Source organism: Pseudophryne corroboree, unplaced genomic scaffold, assembly GCF_028390025.1.
Source record: "Pseudophryne corroboree isolate aPseCor3 unplaced genomic scaffold, aPseCor3.hap2 scaffold_249, whole genome shotgun sequence".
Lineage (NCBI taxonomy): Eukaryota > Metazoa > Chordata > Amphibia > Anura > Myobatrachidae > Pseudophryne > Pseudophryne corroboree.
In genome coordinates this window covers 167,362-189,722 of record NW_026969146.1, presented here as the reverse complement: position 1 = coordinate 189,722, position 22,361 = coordinate 167,362, and the positions used below count along the sequence as shown (strand labels likewise).

Sequence of the window (22,361 nt, the reverse complement as noted above, 5' to 3'; positions counted from 1 at the left end):
GTCTACTGAAATAATACAGGTTGACACCAGGAAACATTAACGCCACTGCATCCTTGCTGCTTTCTCATGTGGAAGTCTGTTTAATGTGAAAACAAGGTGATATCTAATTAGCACACAGGTAAGAAATTACGAAAATCTTTATTTAAGGGTGAAGATGTTTCTCACAAAATTGTTGCCCCAATGCATCATTGAAATTCAAGCTGGAAAGATGATTTTAATATATCACTTGTACATTTTGTATTGCTCTTCTGTTGACAATGTAGTTTTTTTTTGTCAATTACCATTTTAATAATAGGGTAAAGAAAATTAAGTGGATTTTTGAAAGAAAACTATACTGTCAATATACTATTAAAACAAATTAAAATGGTAAAAGTTATTGTACTTTAAGTAAAAATAAAAGAGCAAAAATATCAATCCCAGTTTTGATTACTTAAATTAACAAAAAAAAATGCATATAGCAAAGGATAGTTTCAAACTGCCTACCTCTGGGTTATGGGTCCAGCATGCTTCCATTGCAGTACTCTGCTGCACACGTAAGTGCAAGAGATCCTGAAGCACTCACTCATCATGGGAAAGTACCAATGTGTTTCTTCATTGGTTGATGGAAGAAACATCTTACAAAAACTCTCCAGATTATTGATTTTTTAATGTTTTTCTAGGAAACGTTCTAGATGTATGCTTATTAGCCTTTGTCAGTATGTACTTTTTGCAAAGTGTCTCTGTGGCGCAATCGGTTAGTGTGTTTGGCTATTAACCAAAAGGTTGGTGGTTCAATCCCACCCAGGGACGTAATTAACCTTGTGATCAGATTTTGGTGATATTTAAGTAGACAAGTCAAAATTTCAAACCTCCTCTTATGGTGTAGGGTACATGGCCTTCTCTGATGTAATCAGAGTTAGATTTGATTCAGTGATTTTATAAAAAACAGCTAGGTAGCACAATTTAGCAGTGGGTTGCAGAGAAAAAAAATATGCTGGCAGAAAAATCCAATCGAGTGATTAAACAGCTCTTCATTTTCTGGCTTTATTTTTATGCTAACAAATTTGTTCTCTGAAAAGTGTCCACAAAGCCAAGTCTCTGATTAACACCTTTGTAAGGATGGTTTTTCACCTATTACTAAATTAAACTTGCTTCATTGGAAAGGCAGCAAGATGCATCCTCATTTCAATGTCTACTGAAATAATACAAGTTGACACCAGGAAACATTAACGCCACTGCATCCTTGCTGCTTTCTCATGTGGAAGTCTGTTTAATGTGAAAACAAGGTGATATCTAATTAGCACACAGGTAAGGAATTAAGAAAATCTTTATTTAAGGGTGAAGATGTTTCTCACAAAATTGTTGACCCAATGCATCATTGAAATTCAAGCTGGAAAGATGATTTTAATATATCACTTGTACATTTTGTATTGCTCTCCTGGTGACAATGTAGTTTGTTTTTGTCAATTACCATTTTAATAATAGGGTAAAGAAAATTAAGTGGATTTTTGAAAGAAAACAATACTGTCAATATACTATTAAAACAAATTAAAATGGTAAAAGTTATTGTACTTTAAGTAAAAATAAAAGAGACAAAATATCAATCCCAGTTTTGGATTACTTTAATTAACAAAAAAAAATGCATATAGCAGAGGATAGTTTCAATCTGCCTACCTCTGGGTTATGGGCCCAGCATGCTTCCATTGCAGTACTCTGCTGCACATGTAAGTTCAAGAGATCCTGAAGCACTCACTCATCATGGGAAAGTACCAATGTGTTTCTTCGTTGGTTGATGGAAGAAACATCTTACAAAAACTCTCCAGATTATTGACTTTTTAAAGCAGGGCTGGCCAAACCAGTCCTCGAGATCTACTAACAGTTCACATTTTCTAGACTACCTAGCTGGTGCACAGGTGTAGTCATTACTAATTAAGATGTGCTGCATTCATTCCTAACTGACCATTCTACAGATCTCCAGGAGGCCTGGAAAACATGAACTGTTGGAAGATCTCGAGGACCGGTTTGGCCAGCCCTGTTTTTAAGTTTTTCTAGGAAACGTTTTAGATGAATGCTTATTAGCATTTGTCAGTATGTACTTTTGCAAAGTGTCTCTGTGGCGCAATCAGTTAGTGTGTACGGCTATTAACCAAAAGGTTGGTGGTTCAATCCCACCCAGGGACGTAATTGACCTTGTTATCAGATTTTGGTGATCTTTAAGTAGACAAGTCAAATTTCATACCCCCTGTTATGGTGTAGGGTACCTGGCCTTCTCTGATGTAATCAGAGTTAGATTTGATTCAGTGATTTTATAAAAACATCAAGGAAGCACAATTTAGCAGTGGGTTGCAGAGAAAAAGAAATATGCTGGCAAAAAAAATCAAATTGCGTGATTAAACAGCTCTTCATTTTCTGGCTTTATTTTTATGCTAACAAATTTGTTCTCTGAAAAGTGTCCACAAAGCCAAGTCTCTGATTAACACCTTTGTAGGGATGGTTTTTCACCTATTACTAAATTAAACTTGCTTCATTGGAAAGGCAGCAAGATGTATCCTCATTTCAATGTCTACTGAAATAATACAGGTTGACACCAGGAAACATTAACGCCACTGTATCCTTGCTGCTTTCTCATGTGGAAGTCTGTTTAATGTGAAAACAAGGTGATATCTAATTAGCACACAGGTAAGGAATTAAGAAAATCTTTATTTAAGGGTGAAGATGTTTCTCACAAAATCGTTGCCCCAATGCATCATTGAAATTCAAGCTGGAAAGATGATTTTAATATATCACTTGTACATTTTGTATTGCTCTTCTGGTGACAATGTAGTTTGTTTTTGTCAATTACCATTTTAATAATAGGGTAAAGAAAATGAAGTGGATTTTTGAAAGAAAACAATACTGTCAATATACTATTAAAACAAATTAAAATGGTAAAAGTTATTGTACTTTAAGTAAAAATAAAAGAGACAAAATATCAATCCCAGTTTTGGATTACTTTAATTAACAAAAAAAATGCATATAGCAGAGGATAGTTTCAATCTGCCTACCTCTGGGTTATGGGCCCAGCATGCTTCCATTGCAGTACTCTGCTGCACATGTAAGTGCAAGAGATCCTGAAGCACTCACTCATCATGGGAAAGTACCAATGTGTTTCTTCGTTGGTTGATGGAAGAAACATCTTACAAAAACTCTCCAGATTATTGACTTTTTAAAGTTTTTCTAGGAAACGTTTTAGATGAATGCTTATTAGCCTTTGTCAGTATGGACTGTTGCAAAGTGTCTCTGTGGCGCAATCGGTTAGTGTGTTTGGCTATTAACCAAAAGGTTGGTGGTTCAATCCCACCCAGGGACGTAATGAAGAACAAATTTGTTAGCATAAAAATAAAGCCAGAAAATGAAGAGCTGTTTAATCACGCAATTTGATTTTTTTGCCAGCATATTTCTTTTTCTCTGCAACCCACTGCTAAATTGTGCTTCCTAGATGTTTTTATAAAATCACTGAATCAAATCTAACTCTGATTACATCAGAGAAGGCCAGGTACCCTACACCATAACAGGGGGTATGAAATTTGACTTGTCTACTTAAAGATCACCAAAATCTGATAACAAGGTCAATTACGTCCCTGGGTGGGATTAAACCACCAACCTTTTGGTTAATAGCCAAACACACTAACCGATTGCGCCACAGAGACACTTTGCAAAAGTCCATACTGACAAAGGCTAATAAGCATTCATCTAAAACGTTTCCTAGAAAAACTTTAAAAAGTCAATAATCTGGAGAGTTTTTGTAAGATGTTTCTTCCATCAACCAACGAAGAAACACATTGATACTTTCCCATGATGAGTGAGTGCTTCAGGATCTCTTGAACTTACATGTGCAGCAGAGTACTGCAATGGAAGCATGCTGGGCCCATAACCCAGAGGTAGGCAGATTGAAACTATCCTCTGCTATATGCATTTTTTTTTTTGTTAATTAAAGTAATCCAAAACTGGGATTGATATTTTGTCTCTTTTATTTTTACTTAAAGTACAATAACTTTTACCATTTTAATTTGTTTTAATAGTATATTGACAGTATTGTTTTCTTTCAAAAATCCACTTAATTTTCTTTTCCTATTATTAAAATGGTAATTGACAAAAACAAACTACATTGTCACCAGAAGAGCAATACAAAATGTACAAGTGATATATTAAAATCATCTTTCCAGCTTGAATTTCAATGATGCATTGGGGCAACGATTTTGTGAGAAACATCTTCACCCTTAAATAAAGATTTTCTTAATTCCTTACCTGTGTGCTAATTAGATATCACCTTGTTTTCACATTAAACAGACTTCCACATGAGAAAGCAGCAAGGATGCAGTGGCGTTAATGTTTCCTGGTGTCAACCTGTATTATTTCAGTAGACATTGAAATGAGGATGCATCTTGCTGCCTTTCCAATGAAGCAAGTTTAATTTAGTAATAGGTGAAAAACCATTCCTACAAAGGTGTTAATCAGAGACTTGGCTTTGTGGACACTTTTCAGAGAACAAATTTGTTAGCATAAAAATAAAGCCAGAAAATGAAGAGCTGTTTAATCACGCAATTTGATTTTTTTGCCAGCATATTTCTTTTTCTCTGCAACCCACTGCTAAATTGTGCTTCCTAGATGTTTTTATAAAATCACTGAATCAAATCTAACTCTGATTACATCAGAGAAGGCCAGGTACCCTACACCATAACAGGGGGTATGAAATTTGACTTGTCTACTTAAAGATCACCAAAATCTGATAACAAGGTCAATTAGGTCCCTGGGTGGGATTGAACCTCAACGCAACATCAGCAGGGGGCCCTGGCCTCATCACCATCCCAGGTCTTTCTCATGTATGTATCATGTATGTGTGTGTGATATATGTATGAATCATATATGTTTGTGATATATATATATATATATATATTCCATAGACAAAAAACCTTACGGTTTCACATGTCCCATTAAGGCTTCTTAGACATGATCGAAATTTCAGAAGCCTGTTGTAACTCTTCCACTCAAACTCCAAAAAGCAATGAAATTCCGATCATTAAGGCTGACGCCTTAATGGACGTGTTCCTTGCGCAATACAGATATGGTATGCCATCACAGCCTGTGGGTAAGTGCAGATTCAGCACTCTCACAGAGTGAGATTGCTGTCACTCACACAATGGTGGAGCTGCTAATTCACAGATTTGTGTGCTCATTGGAATACACACATGCAGTCTATGCAACTGAAGGTCTGAGCAGTTTTGTGGTGCTCCCATCCCACACAGTGCCCACAACCATCCCATTCAGTCAACACAACAAAGCCACCTTGTTACAACATCCTTCTAACTCCATACATCCATCTCACTTAGTATACACATTTAGCTCCCTCAAACATCTTGGTTAATTGCTAAACTATAATACCCCATCTACGGTCTATGCATCTACACTTACTTCCCCTATACACCCCCATGCTGCCCGGTCTTCCCCAATCCCTACTGCTGTGTTCTCCCATCTGTGCTAGTCTGTACTAACTTATCTGTACCATCTGTCTTTCCCCACCTGTGCATTGTCTGTACCACCGTTTCCTTCTCTCTGTGCAGCTCAGTGTTTCCTTCTTCAACGTCACTCCGCCTCCTCCAGTACATGGCACACTGTCTTCTCTCCCATCTGCACCAGTTTTCTACCCATCCATGCCAGTGTTTTCAACCCATCTGCACCATTTCCCCCATCTGCACCGCTCTGTCTCCCTTCCCATACTTGCTGCTTAATCTACCCCCTATCCACACCACTCTTACCCTATTCATGTAGCTGACATCCTGAAGGTACATTTAGTGGATCCTGCGCTCTTGGCAGGGGGATAACCGCCACAGCCCACCCCCCAGTGGTCCGGAAACGCCTCCGTTGTGCAGACCATGCCCTGCCAATGGCATTCTAACGCTGTTTGCACGCCCCCCTCCTTCCCCGCAACCACCTCTGCCTATCAATCAGGCAGGGTGATAGCATCTCACTGGGCTCCTGGGGTACGCACGCGCAGTGCGGCCATTGCACGTGCGCACCTCACAAACTAATTCAGACTGCAATCGCTGCTGCTGCTGCGGTCTGAATTACCCCCTGTGTTTCTCTGTCCCCCCCATTAGTGCTGCTTAGTGTTCCCTCTATCCACACACTTCTGTTCCCCCATCCACACCTCTCTCCTCCCTCCAATCAACAACACTCTTACCTCATCTGAGCAGCTTTGTCTTCCGCTCAGACCTTCAGTTGCATAGACTGCATGTGTGTATTCCAATGAGCACACAAATCTGTGAATTAGCAGCTCCACCATTGTGTGAGTGACAGCAATCTCACTCTGTGAGAGTGCTGAATCTGCACTTACCCACAGGCTGTGATGGCATACCATATCTGTATTGCGCAAGGAACACGTCCATTAAGGCGTCAGCCTTAATGATTGGAATTTCATTGCTTTTTGGAGTTTGAGTGGAAGAGTTACAACAGGTTTCTGAAATTTCGATCATGTCTAAGAAGCCTTAATGGGACATGTGAAACCGTAAGGTTTTTTGTCTATAGAATTTCATCGCTTTTTTTAAATTTATTTTTTTTATTCAGAAATGTAAAATTTCACTTAAAGAATAAACATTTGATTTTTTAAATGTTTAATGAAAATGTTCGTATAACATCACTGTTCTGTGCAAAATTATTTTATTAACCAAACCAAATTGTTTAAGGTCCGTACACACTTAACGATTTAATGAGCGACGTCGCTCATTTTATCGTTAAGTGTGTATGCAGCCAGCGACAAACGATGCGCGGCCCCGCGGGTCGGCAACAATCTTCGCTGTCGGTAGGGCATGCAGGAAGGATGTGGACTGTCGTCCACGACCTTCATGCAGGGCTGGCGGGGGCGTGACGTCACTGAGCGATATGAGCGGTCATATCGCTCAGTGTGTACAGTCGGCCGCCGGCCGGCCCGGGAGGGGAAACATTAGACGATGTAGCTCACAGAGCGACATCGTTTAATGTGTACGGGCCTTTAGACTTTGGTCAAAATATTTTGCTGCCTTTGCAGCTGATGCAGGGAGGGGGGTAGGCGGCAGCAGCCTGTAACTGAGGCTGGAGGTAGGCGTGAAATGCATTGCTTGTACGTGTGAGTGCGTGGTGTCAGGTGCTGCGCGTGTATATGTGTGTGTGTGTGTCAGGTGCTGCCTGTGTATGTGTGTGTCAGCTCCTGTGTGTATGTGTGTGTCAGGTGCTGCGTGTATATATGAGTGTGTCTGATGGTGCGTGTGTATGCGTCAGCTGCCGCACGTGTGTGTGTGTGTGTGTGTCAGGTGTTGCGGGTGTATATGTGTGTGAGTATCAGGTGCTCCGCGTGTGTACAAGTGTATGTCTGGTGCTGTGCATGAATACGTATGTCTGTGTCAGGTGATGCGCGTGTACATGAGTGTGCGTCAGGTGCTGCGCGTGTACATGAGTGTGCATTAGGTGCTGCGCGTGTACATGAGTGTGCGTCAGGTGCTGCGTGTGTACATGAGTGTGCGTCAGGTGCTGCGCGTGTACATGTGTGTGCGTCAGGTGCTGCGCGTGTACATGTGTGTGCCTCAGGTGCTGCACGTGTCTATGTGTGTGTGAGTAAGGCACTGCGTGTGTATGTGTGTGTCTGATGGTGTGCGTGTATATGTATGTGTCAGGTGCTGCGTGTATATGCATGTGTCAGGTGCTGCGTGTATATACATGTGTCAGGTGCTGCGTGTATATGCATGTGTCAGGTGCTGCGTGTATATGCATGTGTCAGGTGCTGCGTGTATATGCATGTGTCAGGTGCTGCGTGTATATGCATGTGTCAGGTGCTGCATGTTTATTTTATTGTGTCTGATGGTACGTGTGTGTGTCAGGTGCCGCACGTGTATGTGTGTGTGTGTCAGGTGTTGCGCGTGTATGTGTGGGTCAGGTGCTGCATGTTTATTTTATTGTGTCTGATGCTACGTGTGTGTGTGTCAGGTGCCGCACGTGTATGTGTGTGTGTCAGGTGTTGCGCGTGTATGTGTGGGTCAGGTGCTGCATGTTTATTTTATTGTGTCTGATGCTACGTGTGTGTGTGTCAGGTGCCGCACGTGTATGTGTGTGTGTCAGGTGTTGCGCGTGTATGTGTGTGTCAGGTGCCGCGCGTGTATGTGTGTGTCAGGTGCCGTTCCCCTTCTTCCCATCCCAGCTCTCTCTGTAGAATACAGCTCTGCACCCAGAGAGAGGGAAAGACTAGGGGGCTGATCACTGCACTGCTCACTTTTTGGTCATGAGTTCGGCCTCCTGTTTCTTCCAGTGCTGTGTTCCTGCAGCCTAGCCCTCCCTGTTGTGCCAGAGAATCAGCCCTTCCTTCCCCTGACAGAGAGAGAGAGCCCGAGGCAGATACACTCTTCCCGTAGCTGGCCTACCCCCAGTACTTCAGCACTGGCCATGCGGCAGTCAACAAAGGAGACCAGCAGGGGGTTCTGGCAGCATCAACTGTGGCCGCAGCTGGATCGGGGAGGCCTGCAGTGTCTGAGGTGGGCAACACTTCCTCCGCCGCTGTCACCTTCCCCTGCCGGAGAGAAAGCCAGAGACATACCCTTCCCGCAGCTGGGATACCCCTAGTACCTCAGCGCTGGACAGGCAGAAGTCTATGGAGGGGACCGGCAGGGGTTTCGGGCCGCAGCAGTAGCAGCGGCCGCAGTCAGATCAGGGAGGCCTGCAGGGTCAGAACTGGGCAGCACTTCCACCAACACTGTCACCTCTGTGCTGGGCATGTACACCAGTCCGTATGGACGGAGGTGTCCACAACAGGCAGCAGTATAATGAGTCAGACAAACTCATTACACGCTGCTCACTGCTGCGCCGCATGCCCTCGATGGAGGAAGCCTAGATGCGGTCCCCAGCGGCAGCGAGGGAGAAGGGTGATCACATCACCCTTCAACCCGGCACCTCACAATCAGCTGGGGATCTGCAGTAGCTTCATCTCTCTCTTCCTCTCCCTCTCTGACAGCACAGCAGCCCCTCTGGGTCCCATGTAGCTCTGCCCCCCTGCTCACAGTTCACTCGGCCTCTCCTGATTAAAAAGAAAATAAGAGCCTGACCTGCTGCTCAGATGCGAGGAGGGGACGGGCGGTAGGTCCTCTGTGAGTACACTACACAGTCAAAATTAACTCTGACTCCTCACAACAGTGTGGACTGCAGGCGACGTCAGATGCCAATTTGGGTGTGCTTGCCGCACTACCTGCCCATCAAGCCCAACGTGGCATTTTGTATTAGGAACCCTATAACAGCATTCCGACATCCCCTCCCTATGACGCTGCCATCCATACACTGCCGCTCTCATACATCCGTACACCGCCACTCTCATACATCCGCACACTGCCGCTCTCACACAACTGTACACTGTTGCTCTCATACATCCATACACTGCCGCTCTCATACATCCGTACAACCCCGCTCTCATACATCCGTACAACCCCGCTCTCATACATCCGTACAACCCCGCACTCTTACAGCCGCACTCTTACAGCCGCACTCTTACAGCCGTACTCTTACAGCCGCACACTGCCGCACTCTTACAGCCGCACACCGCCGCACGCATACAGCCGCACACCATCGCACTTATACAGCCGCACACCGACGCAGTTATACAGCCGTACATTGCCGCTCTCATACATCCGCACACTGCCGCTCTCATACATCCGCACACTGCCGCTCACATCTATACATACATAGCCTCCATACATCTACACATCCAATCCCCGCGCAAGGAACACTGAAAATCACTATCACTTTTCCCCGGGGTGTGACCACAGCCAGCCACTACTCCGGCCACCTTCTTGTGACACCAAAATGCATCTTACCTATCATCAGGGTGGTGCTGCTGCTGGGGCAGGTTGCTGCCTCAGTCTCCTAGTTGGTGCTGCGATTGGAGGGGGTACTGCTTCCCTGTGCTGCCACTGTCTCCCGGATCATCGTGCCGCTGGCTGAATTGCAGCTTGACGCTACTGCTGCCGGGAGTAACAGCTTCCTGACTGTTGTTGCTGGTGGCTGCCTACTGCTCATTGCCGCCGGAACACTGACCGGCTCGGCAGTGATGCTGGCGGTGGGGTGGTGCCTGCTCCCTTCCCTCGAGCATGCCGCAGTGTAAAAAAATAAATAATAGAGAGCATACCAGGGTGAGAGTCTGTATGGATCACAGTGATTACACGGGGCACAGCATAAGGACACCTTGCTGTGAGGGGCTCTGCCCACACAGATTGCTGCACCCTCTCTGATGTCAGCCGCTGCCCTCTCGTTCTCTGGGCGGCCAGTTCCAGTATGAGGTAGGAGAGGAAGAGAACACACAGGTGTTAGGCGCCGTGGTCCGCGATGTCCTCGCGGCCTGGCGCCTAGCAACTAGGGACGCCGAGTGTGCTAGCCGCCGGCTCCCTAGCAACGCTAGGACGCCGGGCGCGCTGAGCCGCCTGGACCCTAGCAACGGGGACGCCACGGACGGACTGCGCTCCCCTTGCAGGGTCAATCAAGTAAACTACACACACACACTTGTCTTCTGGTCGTGCAGCAAGGCAGCTGCACGGCATTGTGCTAATCAGGCTCTGAACTTCTGATTGAAGGACTCCCTGCTAAATACCTTCTCAGTGCTTCACACAGACGCCGGTAATAGCTTCCTGCATGCTGCTTTGGTTTGCTGACGTCTGTTCCAGTTCTGCTGTGTCCGGTCATTCCTGTCCTCAGAGTTCCTGAATCTTAGTGTTGTCATCTCTTCCCAAGGAGTCTTCCAGTCCTCATTTACCCGCAACAGTCGCTAGAGGATCTCGTGTGGTTTTCGTGAGTGGCGGCTCTGCGCGTGCTGCGGCCTAGGCCGCTTTATTTTGTATTCTGTGTTGGTGCATTTGCGGAGGTTTACGCTCCCACACTCCTCTCCGGAACTCGCCGGTGCCGGGTAGAAGAGTGGACAAGTGGGTATTTTGGTTGTCCTTTTCCCTGGCGGTTTTCCGCACATACTCTAGTTTAAAGTTAGTTTTGAGCCCCTGGCTTTGTTGTTTAGTAAGAGGGCCCCTTGTTATCACCCTGTCTCGGATTTCTCTTGGTCTCCCATTAAGACCTGAGGGGGCATCGGAGTTGGGCAGACGTAATCCGCCCTTCAAACGCGGCTGCCATGGGCCCAAGCAACCATAGTCTCGCAAGAGATTTCTGACAGCACGGGCGAGACAACGGAGATAGGGCGCCAGGGGCTATTCCCGTTCCCACTCCCTTTCCAAGCATTACGTTCCAGTACTCAGGTCCTTGCTATAAGATATCCCCAGACCAGAGTATTGGAATCATAACAACAGGAGAGCAGCCCTGATATATAACAGAGGTGGAAGTTCTATAGGCAGCAGAGACGGAGACCAGCCAGCCAGTCTCCCAGTGCCCTGATCACTACACGCCGCCAGCACAGCATTACAGGAGGGTCCTATAGTGCTGCCCTGAGCTAACAGGTGTGTGTACCAGTGTGCTGCGCCCTGGTGTCTCTGAGAGGGGTGAGGTCACCGTGCCGCTTTAGTATATGGCTTTTCCTTAGTACTGTAAGTTACAGCCCTGCACTAGTAGTGGCAACTCTGCCCTATGTGAACCTGTGAGGTTATTTTCCTATTTACAGAATAACCGGGGAGAAGGCGGCCATATTGCGGCTCTCAAGAGAAGGCACTCTAGTACACCCCCTGCTGGCGGCCACTGCGCAGGCGCAACAAATTGAAATGCCCGATCTCTATAATGGGGCATATTTCTCTTAATTAAAAAAAACCTGTAACTTTCTGAAAAACCACAACCCCAAAAGGCACTTCACAGGGACATGCTCTATCTAATAAAACAAACCCCAAGTCATATATATATATATATATATATATATATAATAAGATTTTACTCACCGGTAAATCTATTTCTCGTAGTCCGTAGTGGATGCTGGGACTCCGTAAGGACCATGGGGAATAGCGGCTCCGCAGGAGACTTGGCACAACTAAAGAGAGCTCTCAACAATAACCCTTTTGTTAACAATAACTATGTACAAGTACTTGGGATGGGCGCCCAGCATCCACTACGGACTACGAGAAATAGATTTACCGGTGAGTAAAATCTTATTTCTCTGACGTCCTAGTGGATGCTGGGAACTCCGTAAGGACCATGGGGAATAGCGGCTCCGCAGGAGACTGGGCACAAAAAGTAAAAGCTTTAGACTAGCTGGTGTGCACTGGCTCCTCCCCCTATGACCCTCCTCCAAGCCACAGTTAGATTTTTGTGCCCGAACGAGAAGGGTGCAAGCTAGGTGGCTCTCCTGAGCTGCTTAGAAGTAAAAGTTTAAATAGGTTTTTTATTTTCAGTGAGTCCTGCTGGCAACAGGCTCACTGCATCGTGGGACTAAGGGGAGAAGAAGCGAACTCACCTGACTGCAGAGTGGATTGGGCTTCTTGGCTACTGGACATTAGCTCCAGAGGGACGATCACAGGTTCAGCCTGGATGGGTCCCGGAGCCGCGCCGCCGGCCCCCTTACAGAGCCAGAAGAGCGAAGAGGTCCGGAGAAAGCGGCGGCAGAAGACGTTCCTGTCTTCAAATAAGGTAGCGCACAGCACTGCAGCTGTGCGCCATTGCTCTCAGCACACTTCACACTCCGGTCACTGAGGGTGCAGGGCGCTGGGGGGGAGCGCCCTGAGACGCAATAAAAACAATATAAAAACCTTATATGGCTAAAAAAAATGCATCACATATAGCTCCTGGGCTATATGGATGCATTTATCCCCTGCCAGTTTCCTGAAAAAAGCGGGAGAAAAGGCCGCCGTGAAGGGGGCGGAGCCTTTCTCCTCAGCACACAAGCGCCATTTTCTTTCACAGCTCCGCTGGAAGGACGGCTCCCTGACTCTCCCCTGCAGTCCTGCACTACAGAAACAGGGTAAAACAGAGAGGGGGGCACTATTGGCAGCTAATATATAAATACAGCAGCTATAACAGGGAGTAACACTTATATAAGGTTATCCCTGTATATATATAGCGCTCTGGTGTGTGCTGGCAAACTCTCCCTCTGTCTCCCCAAGGGTCCTGTCCTCTATCAGAGCATTCCATGTGTGTGTGCTGGGTGTCGGTACGATTGTGTCGACATGTATGAGGAGGAAAATTATGTGGAAGCAGAGCAATTGCCTGTGTTAGTGATGTCACCCCCTAGGGGCTCGACACCTGACTGGATGGTAGTAATTAAAGAATTACGTGACAATGTCAGCACTTTGCAAAAAACTGTTGACGACATGAGACAGCCGACAAATCAATTAGTGCCTGTTCAGGCGTCTCAGACACCGTCAGGGGCGCTAAAACGCCCGTTACCTCAGATGGTCGACACAGACCCTGACACGGATACTGAATCCAGTGTCGACGGTGACGAGACAAACGTAATGTCCAGTAGGGCCACACGTTACATGATCACGGAAATGAAGGAGGCATTAAACATTTCTGACACTACAAGTACCACAAAAAAGGGTATTATGTGGGGTGTGAAAAAACTACCAGTGGTTTTTCCTGAGTCAGATGAATTAAATGAGGTGTGTGATAAAGCGTGGGTTTCCCCCGATAAAAAACTGCTGATTTCTAATAAATTATTGGCACTATACCCTTTCCCGCCAGAGGTTAGGGCACGTTGGGAAACACCCCCTAGGGTAGATAAGGCGCTCACACGCTTATCAAAACAAGTGGCGTTACCGTCTCCTGATACGGCCGCTCTCAAGGAACCAGCTGATAGAAGGCTGGAAAATATCTTAAAAGGTATATACACACATACCGGTGTTATACTGCGACCAGCGATCGCCTCAGCCTGGATGTGCAGCGCTGGAGTGGCTTGGTCGGATTCCCTGACTGAAAATATTGATACCCTGGATAGGGACAGTATATTATTAACTATAGAGCATTTAAAGGATGCATTACTATATATGCGAGATGCACGGAGGGATATTTGCACCCTGGCATCTAGAGTAAGTGCGATGTCCATTTCTGCCAGAAGAACGTTATGGACGCGACAGTGGTCAGGTGATGCGGATTCCAAATGACATATGGAAGTATTGCCGTATAAAGGGGAGGAGTTATTTCGGGTCGGTCTATCGGACCTGGTGGCCACAGCAACGGCTGGAAAATCCACCTTTTTACCCCAGGTCACCTCTCAGCAGAAAAAGACACCGTCTTTTCAAACCCAGTCCTTTCGTCCCTATAAGGGCAAGAGGGAAAAAGGACGCTCGTTCCTGCCCCGGGGCAGAAGAAGGGGAAAAAGACTGCACCATGCAGCCTCTTCCCAGGAGCAGAAGCCCTCCCCCGCTTCTGCCAAGTCCTCAGCATGACGCTGGGGCTCTGCAAGCAGACTCGGGCACGGTGGGGGGCCGTCTCAAGAATTTCAGCGCGCAGTGGGCTCACTCGCAAGTGGACCCCTGGATCCTGCAGGTAGTATCACAGGGGTACAAATTGGAATTCGAGACGTCTCCCCCTCGCTGGTTCCTGAAGTCTGCTCTACCAACGTCTCCCTCCGACAGGGAGGCAGTATTGGAAGCTATTCACAAGCTGTATTCCCAGCAGGTGATAATCAAGGTACCCCTCCTACAACAGGGAAAGGGGTATTATTCCACGCTGTTTGTGGTACCGAAGCCGGACGGCTCGGTGAGACCAATTTTAAATCTAAAATCTTTGAACACTTACATAAAAAGGTTCAAATTCAAGATGGAGTCACTCAGAGCAGTGATAGCGAACCTGGAAGAAGGGGACTATATGGTATCTCTAGACATCAAGGATGCTTATCTCCATGTCCCAATCTACCCTTCTCACCAAAGGTACCTCAGGTTTGTGATACAAAACTGTCATTATCAGTTTCAGACGCTGCCGTTTGGATTGTCCACGGCACCACGGGTCTTTACCAAGGTAATGGCCGAAATGATGATTCTTCTTCAAAGAAAAGGCGTATTAATTATCCCTTACTTGGACGATCTCCTGATAAGGGCAAGGTCCAGGGAACAGTTAGAGGTCGGAGTAGCACTATCTCAGGTAGTGCTACGTCAGCACGGGTGGATTCTAAATATCCCAAAATCACAGCTGATTCCAACAACACGTCTACTGTTCCTAGGGATGATTCTGGACACAGTCCAGAAAAAGGTGTTTCTCCCAGAGGAGAAGGCCAGGGAGTTATCCGAGCTAGTCAGGAACCTCCTAAAACCAGGACAAGTGTCAGTGCATCAGTGCACGAGAGTCCTGGGAAAAATGGTGGCTTCTTAGGATTGGATGCTGGTAACCACGGATGCCAGCCTGAGAGGCTGGGGAGCAGTCACACAGGGAAGAAATTTCCAGGGCTTGTGGTCAAGCATGGAAACGTCTCTTCACATAAATATCCTAGAGCTAAGGGCCATTTACAATGCCCTAAGTCAAGCAAGGCCTCTGCTTCAGGGTCAACCGGTATTGATCCAGTCGGACAACATCACGGCTGTCGCCCACGTAAACAGACAGGGCGGCACAAGAAGCAGGAGGGCAATGGCAGAAGCTGCAAGGATTCTCCGCTGGGCGGAAAATCATGTGATAGCACTGTCAGCAGTGTTCATTCCGGGAGTGGACAACTGGGAAGCAGACTTCCTCAGCAGACACGACCTCCACCCGGGGGAGTGGGGACTTCATCCAGAAGTCTTCCAAGTGATTGTAAACCGTTGGGAAAAACCAAAGGTGGACATGATGGCGTCCCGTCTCAACAAGAAACTGGACAGATATTGCGCCAGGTCAAGGGACCCTCAGGCAATAGCGGTGGACGCTCTGGTAACTCCGTGGGTGTTCCAGTCGGTATATGTGTTCCCTCCTCTTCCTCTCATACCAAAAGTACTGAGAATCATAAGAAGGAGAGGAGTAAGAACGATACTCGTGGCTCCGGAATGGCCAAGAAGAACTTGGTACCCGGAGCTGCAAGAGATGCTCACGGAGGACCCGTGGCCTTTACCTCTAAGGAAGGACCTGCTCCAGCAGGGACCTTGTCTGTTCCAAGACTTACCGCGGCTGCGTTTGACGGCATGACGGTTGAACGCCGGATCCTGAAGGAAAAAGGCATTCCAGATGAAGTCATCCCTACCCTGATCAAGGCCAGGAAGGATGTAACTGCAAAACATTATCATCGCATTTGGCGAAAATATGTTGCGTGGTGTGAGGCCAAGAAGGCCCCTACGGAGGATTTTCAACTGGGTCGTTTCCTACATTTCCTGCAAGCAGGATTGTCTATGGGCCTAAAATTAGGATCCATTAAGGTTCAAATTTCGGCCCTGTCGATCTTCTTCCAGAAAGAACTGGCTTCAGTGCCTGAAGTTCAGACGTTTGTCAAAGGGGTACTGCATATACAGCCTCCTTTTGTGCCTCCAGTGGCACCTTGGGATCTCAATGTAGTTTTAGGGTTCCTAAAATCACATTGGTTTGAACCACTTGCCACAGTGGATTTGAAATATCTCACATGGAAAGTGGTAATGCTGTTGGCCCTGGCTTCAGCCAGGCGCGCATCAGAATTGGCGGCTTTATCCTATAAAAGCCCTTACCTGATATTTCATTCGGATAGGGCGGAATTGAGGACTCGTCCTCAATTTCTCCCTAAGGTGGTTTCAGCGTTTCACATGAATCAACCTACTGTGGTACCTGTGGCTACTAGGGACTTGGAGGACTCCAAGTTGCTGGACGTAGTCAGGGCCCTGAAAATATATGTTTCCAGGACGGCTGGAGTCAGAAAATCTGACTCGCTGTTTATACTGTATGCACCCAACAAACTGGGTGCTCCTGCTTCTAAGCAGACGATTGCTCGTTGGATTTGTAGTACAATTCAACTTGCACATTCTGTGGCAGGCCTGCCACAGCCAAAATCTGTAAAAGCCCATTCCACAAGGAAGGTGGGCTCATCTTGGGCGGCTGCCCGAGGGGTCTCGGCTTTACAACTTTGCCGAGCAGCTACTTGGTCAGGGGCAAACACGTTTGCTAAATTCTACAAATTTGATACCCTGGCTGAGGAGGACCTGGAGTTCTCTCATTCGGTGCTGCAGAGTCATCCGCACTCTCCCGCCCGTTTGGGAGCTTTGGTATAATCCCCATGGTCCTTACGGAGTTCCCAGCATCCACTAGGACGTCAGAGAAAATAAGAATTTACTTACCGATAATTCTATTTCTCATAGTCCGTAGTGGATGCTGGGCGCCCATCCCAAGTGCGGATTGTCTGCAATACTTGTATATAGTTATTGTTACAAACAAATCGGGTTGTTTATTGTTGGAAGCCATCTTTTCAGAGGCTCCTACGGTTATCATACTGTTAACTGGGTTCAGATCACGAGTTGTACGGTGTGATTGGTGTGGCTGGTATGAGTCTTACCCGGGATTCAAGATCCTTCCTTATTATGTACGCTCGTCCGGGCACAGTATCTTAACTGAGGCTTGGAGGAGGGTCATAGGGGGAGGAGCCAGTGCACACCAGCTAGTCTAAAGCTTTTACTTTTTGTGCCCAGTCTCCTGCGGAGCCGCTATTCCCCATGGTCCTTACGGAGTTCCCAGCATCCACTACGGACTATGAGAAATAGAATTATCGGTAAGTAAATTCTTATTTTTCTCTGACGTCCTAAGTGGATGCTGGGACTCCGTAAGGACCATGGGGATTATATCAAAGCTCCCAAACGGGAGGGAGAGTGCGGATGACTCTGCAGCACCGAATGAGCGAACTCCAGGTCCTCCTCAGCCAGGGTGTCAAACTTGTAAAATCTTGCAAATGTGTTTGACCCCGACCAAGTAGCAGCTCTGCAAAGTTGTAAAGCAGAGACCCCTCGGGCAGCCGCCCAAGAAGAGCCCACCTTCCTCGTGGAATGGGCTTTTACTGATCTAGAATGCGGCAGTCCCGCCGCAGAATGACAGTCCTGTACCACAAATCTGAGGTACTCCTGGTGAGGAGAGTAAATGGGGACATGCAGGTAAGCATCCTTGATGTCCAGTGATACCATGTAATCCCCTTCCTCCAGGCTTGAGATAACCGCCCTGAGCGATTCCATCTTGAACTTGAACCGTTTTATATACGTGTTCAAAGATTTAAAATTTAAAATGGGTCTCACCGAACCGTCCGGTTTCGGTACCACAAACATTGTGGAATAGTAACCCCTTCCTTGTTGAAGGAGGGGTACCTTGACTATCACCTGCTGCAAATACAGCTTTTGAATTTGCCTCTATCACAGCCTCCCTGTCCAAGGGAGATGTTGGCAAGGCAGATTTTAGGAAACGGCGAGGGGACGACGTCTCGAATTCCAGCTTGAATCCCTGAGACACTACTTGTAGAATCCAGGGATCCACCTGTGAGCAAGCTCACTGATTGCTGAAGCACTTGAGACGGGCCCCCACCGCACCTGGCTCCACCAGTGGAGCCCCAGCGTCATGCTGTGGACTTAGCGGAAGCGGGGGAGGACTTTTGTTCCTGGGAACTGGCTGTATATATATATATATATATATATATGCACACACACTCATGTATATACATTAGAGATGAGCGGGTTCGGTTTCTCTGAATCCGAACCCGCCAGAACTTCATGTTTTTTTTCACGGGTCCGAGCGACTCGGATCTTCCCGCCTTGCTCGGTTAACCCGAGCGCGCCCGAACGTCATCATGACGCTGTCGGATTCTCGCGAGGCTCGGATTCTATCGCGAGACTCGGATTCTATATAAGGAGCCGCGCGTCGCCGCCATTTTCACACGTGCATTGAGATTGATAGGGAGAGGACGTGGCTGGCGTCCTCTCCGTTTAGAATTAGAATAGATTAGAGAGACACTTGATTTACTAATTTTGGGGAGCATTAGGAGTACTCAGTAGTGTACAGTGCAGAGTTTTGCTGATAGTGACCAGTGACCACCACTTTTATTTATAATCCGTTCTCTGCCTGAAAAAAGCGATACACAGCACACAGTGACTCAGTCACATACCATATCTGTGTGCACTGCTCAGGCTCAGGCCAGTGTGCTGCATCATCTATTATCTATCTATATATAATATTATATATATCTGTCTGACTGCTCAGCTCACACAGCTTATAATTGTGGGGGAGACTGGGGAGCACTACTGCAGTGCCAGTTATAGGTTATAGCAGGAGCCAGGAGTACATAATATATTATATAGTGAGTGACCACCAGACACACAGTGCAGTTTATTTAATATATCCGTTCTCTGCCTGAAAAAAGCGATACACACAGTGACTCAGTCAGTCACATACCATATCTGTGTGCACTGCTCAGGCTCAGGCCAGTGTGCTGCATCATCTATATATGTTATATATCTGTCTGACTGCTCAGCTCACACAGCTTATAATTGTGGGGGAGACTGGGGAGCACTACTGCAGTGCCAGTTATAGGTTATAGCAGGAGCCAGGAGTACATAATATTATATTAAAATTAAACAGTGCACACTTTTGCTGCAGGAGTGCCACTGCCAGTGTGGCTAGTGACCAGTGACCTGACCACCAGTATATAATATTAGTAGTATACTATCTCTTTATCAACCAGTCTATATTAGCAGCAGACACAGTACAGTGCGGTAGTTCACGGCTGTGGCTACCTCTGTGTCGGCACTCGGCAGCCCATCCATAATTGTATATACCACCTAACCGTGGTTTTTTTTTCTTTCTTTATACATACATACTAGTTACGAGTATACTATCTCTTTATCAACCAGTCTATATATTAGCAGCAGACACAGTACAGTGCGGTAGTTCACGGCTGTGGCTACCTCTGTGTCGGCACTCGGCAGCCCGTCCATAATTGTATATACCACCTAACCGTGGTTTTTTTTTCTTTCTTTATACATACATAATAGTTACGAGTATACTATCTCTTTATCAACCAGTCTATATATTAGCAGCAGACACAGTACAGTGCGGTAGTTCACGGCTGTGGCTACCTCTGTGTCGGCACTCGGCAGCCCGTCCATAATTGTATATACCACCTATCCGTGGTTTTTTTTTCTTTCTTTATACATACATACTAGTTACGAGTATACTATCTCTTTATCAACCAGTCTATATTAGCAGCAGACACAGTACAGTGCGGTAGTTCACGGCTGTGGCTACCTCTGTGTCGGCACTCGGCAGCCCGTCCATAATTGTATATACCACCTAACCGTGGTTTTTTTTTCTTTCTTTATACATACATACTAGTTACGAGTATACTATCTCTTTATCAACCAGTCTATATATTAGCAGCAGACACAGTACAGTGCGGTAGTTCACGGCTGTGGCTACCTCTGTGTCGGCACTCGGCAGCCCGTCCATAATTGTATATACCACCTAACCGTGGTTTTTTTTTCTTTCTTTATACATACATACTAGTTACGAGTATACTATCTCTTTATCAACCAGTCTATATTAGCAGCAGACACAGTACAGTGCGGTAGTTCACAGCTGTGGCTACCTCTGTGTCGGCACTCGGCAGCCCGTCCATAATTGTATATACCACCTAACCGTGGTTTTTTTTTCTTTCTTTATACATACATACTAGTTACGAGTATACTATCTCTTTATCAACCAGTCTATATATTAGCAGCAGACACAGTACAGTGCGGTAGTTCACGGCTGTGGCTACCTCTGTGTCGGCACTCGGCAGCCCGTCCATAATTGTATATACCACCTAACCGTGGTTTTTTTTTCTTTCTTTATACATACATACTAGTTACGAGTATACTATCTCTTTATCAACCAGTCTATATATTAGCAGCAGACACAGTACAGTGCGGTAGTTCACGGCTGTGGCTACCTCTGTGTCGGCACTCGGCAGCCCGTCCATAATTGTATATACCACCTAACCTTGGTTTTTTTTTCTTTCTTTATACATACATACTAGTTACGAGTATACTATCTCTTTATCAACCAGTCTATATATTAGCAGCAGACACAGTACAGTGCGGTAGTTCACGGCTGTGGCTACCTCTGTGTCGGCACTCGGCAGCCCGTCCATAATTGTATACTAGTATCCAATCCATCCATCTCCATTGTTTACCTGAGGTGCCTTTTAGTTGTGCCTATTAAAATATGGAGAACAAAAATGTTGAGGTTCCAAAATTAGGGAAAGATCAAGATCCACTTCCACCTCGTGCTGAAGCTGCTGCCACTAGTCATGGCCGAGACGATGAAATGCCAGCAACGTCGTCTGCCAAGGCCGATGCCCAATGGCATAGTACAGAGCATGTCAAAACCAAAACACCAAATATCAGTAAAAAAAGGACTCCAAAACCTAAAATAAAATTGTCGGAGGAGAAGCGTAAACTTGCCAATATGCCATTTACCACACGGAGTGGCAAGGAACGGCTGAGGCCCTGGCCTATGTTCATGGCTAGTGGTTCAGCTTCACATGAGGATGGAAGCACTCAGCCTCTCGCTAGAAAACTGAAAACACTCAAGCTGGCAAAAGCACCGCAAAGAACTGTGCGTTCTTTGAAATCCCAAATCCACAAGGAGAGTCCAATTGTGTCGGTTGCGATGCCTGACCTTCCCAACACTGGACGTGAAGAGCATGCGCCTTCCACCATTTGCACGCCCCCTGCAAGTGCTGGAAGGAGCACCCGCAGTCCAGTTCCTGATAGTCAGATTGAAGATGTCAGTGTTGAAGTACACCAGGATTAGGAGGATATGGGTGTTGCTGGCGCTGGGGAGGAAATTGACCAGGAGGATTCTGATGGTGAGGTGGTTTGTTTAAGTCAGGCACCCGGGGAGACACCTGTTGTCCGTGGGAGGAATATGGCCGTTGACATGCCAGGTGAAAATACCAAAAAAATCAGCTCTTCGGTGTGGAGGTATTTCACCAGAAATGCGGACAACAGGTGTCAAGCCGTGTGTTCCCTTTGTCAAGCTGTAATAAGTAGGGGTAAGGACGTTAACCACCTCGGAACATCCTCCCTTATACGTCACCTGCAGCGCATTCATAATAAGTCAGTGACAAGTTCAAAAACTTTGGGTGACAGCGGAAGCAGTCCACTGACCAGTAAATCCCTTCCTCTTGTAACCAAGCTCACGCAAACCACCCCACCAACTCCCTCAGTGTCAATTTCCTCCTTCCCCAGGAATGCCAATAGTCCTGCAGGCCATGTCACTGGCAAGTCTGACGAGTCCTCTCCTGCCTGGGATTCCTCCGATGCATCCTTGCGTGTAACGCCTACTGCTGCTGGCGCTGCTGTTGTTGCCGCTGGGAGTCGATGGTCATCCCAGAGGGGAAGTCGTAAGCCCACTTGTACTACTTCCAGTAAGCAATTGACTGTTCAACAGTCCTTTGCGAGGAAGATGAAATATCACAGCAGTCATCCTACTGCAAAGCGGATAACTGAGTCCTTGACAACTATGTTGGTGTT

At 46.6% G+C, this 22,361-nt stretch overlaps 2 non-coding genes across 2 annotated transcripts; both read left to right on the top strand.

Moving 5' to 3' along the window:
* The first annotated feature begins 715 nt into the window (after positions 1-715).
* TRNAN-AUU (transfer RNA asparagine (anticodon AUU)) lies at positions 716-789 on the top strand. Its single transcript has one exon. It is a non-coding gene; the product is annotated as a tRNA-Asn (tRNA).
* Positions 790-3,254: 2,465 nt separating this feature from the next.
* Positions 3,255-3,328, top strand: TRNAN-AUU (transfer RNA asparagine (anticodon AUU)). Its single transcript has one exon. It is a non-coding gene; the product is annotated as a tRNA-Asn (tRNA).
* Positions 3,329-22,361: the final 19,033 nt, after the last annotated feature.